General features: G+C 38.4%; 1 pseudogene; it reads right to left on the minus strand.

Annotated features, from left to right (window-relative positions):
- Positions 1 to 652: 652 nt before the first annotated feature.
- LOC147724267 (nuclear pore complex protein Nup50-like) lies at positions 653 to 6,069 on the minus strand (annotated as a pseudogene).
- Between the last annotated feature and the right edge of the window lie 1,108 nt (positions 6,070 to 7,177).

Genomic DNA, 7,177 nt, shown 5'->3' on the forward strand with positions numbered 1-7,177 from the left:
TTTCAGCGATATTCATGCATTTCGGCCGATTTTTATCGCTTAGGAGATAAACCTTGATAATAGCAAGGTTCCTAAGCGATAAAAATCGCCGCAGCTAGGCGATAAAAATATCTCTGCTAAACCAACATAGCGATAATTATCGCTAGTTGTTGGTAATATGCCCCAATGTTCATCCAAAACAAAGTAAGAACATGCAAGGAGGCCTTAACATTTATTTATACCACAACAGTACCAATGGAGCTTGCACGGGCTGGGAAGTTCTTTGCTGCAGCTGGAAAGACTTTATGCCAAGTACAAGAACAAACAAAAAAAAAAACAACAACTGCAGAATAATAAACTAACTATATGCTAAGTGCCAGTGTGCATTAACATTACGGCACAGCACGCCATTAGTAATCCTGCACTAAGCCTTACAGCTAAGATGTACTAATTACCGCTCTATGCTGTATATCACACATTTAATACCACCACTGCATCACCTTGCACTATGCCTTATCTATTAGATGCACTAAAATCATTGCACTGTTTGATGAATGTAAATGTTATTAGCAGTTTTTAAAACCCTTTTTAGATGTTATTTTATTAACCCATCATTTTTAGTAATATGTATTGCAACTGTAAATGATTTTAGGTAATCATACAATAAAAGTGACTAAAAAAGTAAAAGTAAATTCCTTGAAGCTTTTGACTGAGATCCCCATTCCTCCTTTCCTTGATTAAAATGGTGTACGGATCAGGAGCAACGTCCCTCATTTTCACTCTTATCAACATAGCAGCCGCAGCTTGGGATTCTTTTTTTAAGTGGGAGGGTTTGGAACAACGAACAATCATTTGTTTTCCCTGTTCTAGAGCAGGTAATTGAAGGCTGGACCAAACCCTTTAATTGACCATTGCATGGATGTGTATCTGCCCACACCAACAACTTTTTATTCCCCATGGGCTTGAACTGAAGGTAGCACACTCCTTCCTCATTAATTTTTTTATTTCTTTAATAAAACAAATGGTTTCACTCTGAGTATGAATCATATTATTTGCTACTACATTCACTACTACTTTGTGGCCCCTCACTTTCTTCAGTTCTGTGTAGATCTTGAGCCACAGTTTCATTCTTGTCTTGAGATCCTGGGACTTTGATTAAAAACTATGGAGTGACTGGTTCAGCTTGCCCCCGACATGAGAACATGAAATCAGCTGCAGGGTAAGAACCAGGTGAACTCAAAACTGAACTGTCAATTTTTTTGCCAAATGTAAATTATTTCCTTGACGATGCTCCTAAACGCTCTGGCACTCGTTCAGATTGTTTGGCTAAAGAATTGTCTTTGTTGAATAAAAACGTTGAAACTTGCTCCTTCTGTGATGTGTGAAATGCAGCATTTGAGAGTGCCTTTTTTGAGTTTAGCAAGCTTTATTGAGTTAAATATACCATATAAAAACATCACTACAAAACACAAGCAAAGATAAAAGATAAAGGAGTGAGATAACTTCAATCTGCATGTGAGATACAAACAAATCCCAAAAAGGAAAACATAATGAATATACTAAGAGAAAATGCCTTTTTTAGATTTTATGAGGTATAGGAAAGGAAAAAGAGGAAAAAGGAAGAAAGAAGGGGAGAGAACAGGTTAAGAAAGCGTGAAAGAAGCAGAAATGGAAAAAGGAAAAAGTAGGAAGGAGAGAGAAAGAGAAAGAAAGGAGGAGAGACAGGGGCATGTTACGGTGCATGTCTGGGGAAAAAAATAGTTAAAGGCAACCATAACAAATCTCTTTTAATTAGAAGAGGGGTATTCGTAGCATGGGCACGATCAAGTCTATGATGACAGAGTAAGTTCCACCATGCAGCATAAGAGATTTTAGAAGTATCTTTCCAGTTCGAAGTGATAATCTGCAAAGAAATCGCTATAAACAAATCTATGAATTGACGAACAGTATGAGAAACAGTTCAAATGGGAGAAGAACCTCCCAAAAATATGTGAACAACTTCAAAAGTATGACTAGAACATAAAATCTTGTTCAGCTTGCACCATATAAGTCGCCAAAGGGATTTAACCAAGGGACAAAGGAAAAACATATGAAGCAAATTGCTATCAGGGTGAGGGCAGGGCCAACATTGACTGGAGTCTAGGCATTTAAATTTGAAAAGATCAGAGGGTGTAAGGAAAAGGCGATTATAAAAAAAATACATGGTTTGAGTGGTGCTAGCCGAGCGAGATACAGTGTGGAGTTTAGACCAAATAGACTCCCAAACCTGCAAAGAAAAATCCTGTACCAGATCCTTTTCCCATGCAAGCTCAGTTTTGGATTTGGGACGGACAAGAGGAGGGCGTGAGAGAATCTTATAAATAAGAGCAGCTTTGTGTGGGGTATCAAAGTCTAGTACAGTAGCATCAGGTGGGACAGTATCAGATAAAGTGTTATGGTGGGATTGAAGGGCAGAGAAGGCAGTGGAGAACTTTCCGAACTGAGAAGAATGCCTAATGGACAATTGAGCGGAGGAACAAAAGGTTGGGAAATCCACCAGAGAGCCATTCACAAAAAGTTGGCTCTCATGAATAATACCTTTGTCAATCCACTCTTTCCAGAAAAGAGCTTTGTTTTTGATCTTCAACGAGTGATTATACCATAAAGGGGTAAGAGAGTGTAGATACTGTTGCGAATAAGAGGATCGAAATAAGGAGAGAGAGAGGGCCCTGGAGTGCTTATAAGTAGGTGAAAGAAACGTTTCGGGGGTTGAGATAAGAGGATAGCAGCCCGATAGGAGAAGGGTGTGAGTTGAGCAAATTCTAAAGCACTCCAAGCAGTGCATGAGGAAGAGGGTGGATCTGCAAGAAATGGCCAAATTTGTTTTAATGTGAAAGAGGAATGAAAACGAACGAGATTCGGAAAATTAACGCCTCCAGAGTTTTTGGGCTGTTGAAGACGAGATAAAGATATCCTGGGTTTACGGTTATTCCAGAGGAAGCGAACAAGAACGCGATTAATCTGGGTAAAGAAATAAGCTGGGAGGGAAATGGACAACATAGACAAATAGAAATTAATAATGGGGAGAAGCATCATCTTAATAGTCGCTAATCGTCCCCACCAAGATAGAAATAGGGGAGACCATCGGTCTATCAAAGAGGAGAGCTTGGAGAGAATATCCTTATGATTAATCCTGATAGTATCTTTAATAGAAGCAGAGTATAAGATACCTAAGCATTTGATACTTTTAGAATTCCATTCAAAACCAGAACCCTGAAACATATGTGGAAGACAGTATTTGTTAAGGGGCAGAACTTCAGATTTATCTATATTCAACTTATAACCGGAAACAGAAGAATAATCGGCAAGTAAAGAGAATAGAGTAGGTAAGGAAGTGCCGGGATTCGATATATAAAGTAAAATATCATCAGCATAAGCCTTGAAATTAATGTTAACTGATTTGTAAACCACACCAGAGTAGGATGGAGAGCACCGAATTTTTTCCAGGAAAGGTTCCAAAGCTAAAATAAAAAGGAGGGGGACAAGAGACAACCTTGTCTGGTACCCCGGTGCAAAGGAAAGTAAGATGACTGAGCTCCGTTGACCCATATTGAGGTGGAGGGGGCAGAAGATAGTGCCTTAATGGACTTGTTACCACCATGACATTCAGAAATGCACCAGTATTGCTTCCATATTTTTTGTAGTGTCTGAAAATAGGTGTTAAAACACAAAGTTGATTTGTGTCATTACAAGAAGGTGTTTCAGCCTTCTGTTGTTTACCAATAGTTTTTGTACATCCAGCATTCTCTTCGATTAGGTTTGAAGTACTACCGTTGGTGCTAAAGTCCCAGAAGGGCAGTTTTCTTTTTTGTTTGTTGTCTTTAGCTGAGGAGCGTCGCCCCACTTCTTGCAGGGGTAAAATAAAGGCCGGCCATCTCGGACCCGGATCGGTGCCGGATGCCACCAGTCTTTATATAGGTAAACAATGATTTTTTTGGTCATGCTACTATTTCCATAAGCTGAGGCATCAAACTGTTTGACTTAAGTTATTGCACTAAGTATAGAACATGCACTTCCAGTTCGCAAAAACAAACCCTTAAAAGCTTTAAAAGCGCCACAGCTCTCAGAGTCAGATCTGATATTTCTGCGTTTTGCTTTTTGGGAAGGCTCTACCCTTCAGTGTAACTTCACTTGTCAGTCACACTAAACGTTCCTGTTTCTTCAGTATCTTTTTCCTGACCCCAATGTCAGTCCATTAGTTCCTTCTCAGCGATTCTTTTTGTCATTCTTCTAATGTTCGCCCAGGCGCTCAGCCTTGAGGGTTGTCACGGGAAGTTATACCATCTAGCATAATAAAAATAATGTTTATGGTGTATACAAAATATTGAAAGCTGGGGTGCCATAAAGGAAGAATTTATAAATAAGCTGGGCATGATTATAAAGTTCACTCGAAACAACTAATTGCTGTCTCATCAATGTATGGCCAGCAAACTCTGTCGGCAGGTGTGCTTTTGCATTGACATCAGTAAATTAAACAATGTAAAATTAGTGTAAAAACAATTATCTCCAACCAATAATTGAATACTAGCCACCGTTAAGACTAAATGTATTTGAAATGTTACATTTATTCTATGCGTATAATCAAGAAATACTTTACAAAGAGTCAAACAAATGTAAACCTTGATTTCGTTTTAGATGGATGCACTTTGGTTTAGTTGCAAGGACCGCCAAGTGCTATCAAAATTGACACCGTATGCCATTGCTACTGATGAGGATGCTGGTTAATTGTTCTGCAATGTAAAGTTTGCTACGAAATCTGACTGGTTCTCTGAGGTAGCTTGGATGAGCAGCCCGGGCTTAGCTCAAGAAAGAGGAGGAAAGGTTCAGCTTAGATACAGCATAACACAATTTTTAAAATGCAAATTAGGACGTAACGCTCTAAAAAGATGCACTTACTTAGAAGAACAACAGTCTAATAACATGTTAAAAATGTAGAATAAATAGTAAGTGATCCATTGTAAAAATTTACCAGAGCAATAAACACATTAATTGCTGCACCTGATCAATACAATGTATATGATTCGGGTGCTGTTCATTTTAAAAAGTTCACAAGCTATAAAGGTCTTCGTCCTCCCTCAAAGGAAACAAAGAGTGATGTTATCTAATGGAAGGGGATTTGACTACAAATCTGCTTACCAAAAATTATGACTCCCGCTGAATCACCAAAGAAATTGCAAATCACTGTTCATAATGTGTAATTCACAATTCTGTCTCATGAGAGACACTAGATTAATGTTATACTTTTGGAGGTGATCGAACTGCTCATCCTCCTGACAAAGACTATGGCATAGATGCATCAAGGTAAAATCCGCTCGCAAAGGGGCAGATTCTCAGAATCTGCCCCTTTGCGAGCGGTATTTTTGCATTTGGGATGCATCATCCGAAATGCAAAAATCGCAAATTAAGAAATCGCAAAATTGCGATTACTTGCATTTAAGGAATCTCAAATTGAGATTCCTTAAATGCAATGCATTAAAGTTTGAAAAATAGCAAATTCGCTAATAGGGCTCGCAAATTACCATGAAGTTGAACTTCATGGTAATTTGCAAAAACTTTGAAAAATGCACTAAAGTGCATTTTTCAAAGTTTCATATTGCGCACACACATGGCCTAAGGGCATGTGTGTGCGCAACATATGTGCACAGATCAATTTCAGGGGTGCAACAGGGTGTCCTTTGGACACCCCTGCACCCTTGATATCGCATTCTCAATTTGCGATTCGCTAATTGCGATTTGCAAATTGAGAATGTCTTCTCATTCATTCCTATGGGCCTCTAGGTCCATAGGAATGAATGGGGAGGTATTCCTTAACTGCGACTCGCAATTTGCGAGTCGGAATTAAGGAATTTTAAGAAATTGCTATTTTTTTAGTGATTTCTTCATGCAACAATTACAGAACGAACTGGAGGCCCAGATACCAAGGATACAACCAACACCAATACCAGCATCAACAATTTCCACAACCTGTACAATACCAACAACAAGTCTCATACCCCCAACAATACCAGCGACCCCAAGGGAATCCCAACCAATACCAACAACAAGCTCCATATCCCCAGCAATTCCAGGCACCTCAAGGGAACTCCAATCAATACCTGGAAACAAGGAATGCCAAATATTGGAGACAATAGATACCATACCAATCTTCAATTTAAGCAAAACTAGTCTTAATCAATCCACAATGTCTTTACTATCGAAGGGACTCTCCTTTGTCCCTCATGCTGGCATAAACAAGTTTGAACTTTTCGCAGATCTTATGACATTTCTTCAAAAAGTAAGATTGAAATTTTTCTTTCAGAATAATCAAAGCAATGACAATGAAATTAACAAATCAGGACTAGCTCCCAAATCGATATTTACTCCAACCTTGGATCAAATACCACCTGAAGTGGCCATATTTGAAAAAGTAGTATATAACAACTTCATACAGGCCACTAAATATGTACCCAGAACACCTTTCAACGTTCCCTTAGATGAGTATCAAGCTATCGAATGTTTGAAAAACAACACTAAACTGACTGTTAAATGTTGTGATAAAGGGGGCGGAATAGCGATCCTTGATACAAATAACTACATTGAAAAAATGGAAAACATGCTTAATGACAACAGGTTCTATGTAAAAATTACTAAGAATACAACTAATGCAACTAAATCTAAAATTGAAAAACTCACTTACAAAGCCTATAATGATGACATCATTTGTCGCAAAGAATATGAATACCTTAATCTAGATTCACCAAAATTAGCATGCATCTATGGTACCCCCAAAGTACATAAAGATATAGGCAATCCCCCACTTAGACCTATTGTCAACACTATTGGCTCTGTTACTGAGCCCATATCGAAATACCTAGACGCAATTTTGCGCCCTTACGTCCAGCTAATACCAGGTTACATCAAAGATACCAGTCAGCTAATCAACCTCTTAGAAGGCACCCCTTATAATGTACAGACCCAATGGCTAGTAACATTGGATGTTGAAAATCTTTATTCCAACATTCCATATGAAGGTGCTATTAATGCAGTAACCTGGTTCATTGAAACCTACCAAGTTGATTGCAATAGCAAGTTCATTGTTGATTGCTTAGCGATTATCCTTAAAGAAAATATTTTTGAATTCAGAAATGACCTATACAAACAAGTAAAAGGGGTAAGCATG

This window comes from Lissotriton vulgaris, chromosome 4_1 (assembly GCF_964263255.1).
Source record: "Lissotriton vulgaris chromosome 4_1, aLisVul1.2, whole genome shotgun sequence".
Classification (NCBI taxonomy): domain Eukaryota; kingdom Metazoa; phylum Chordata; class Amphibia; order Caudata; family Salamandridae; genus Lissotriton; species Lissotriton vulgaris.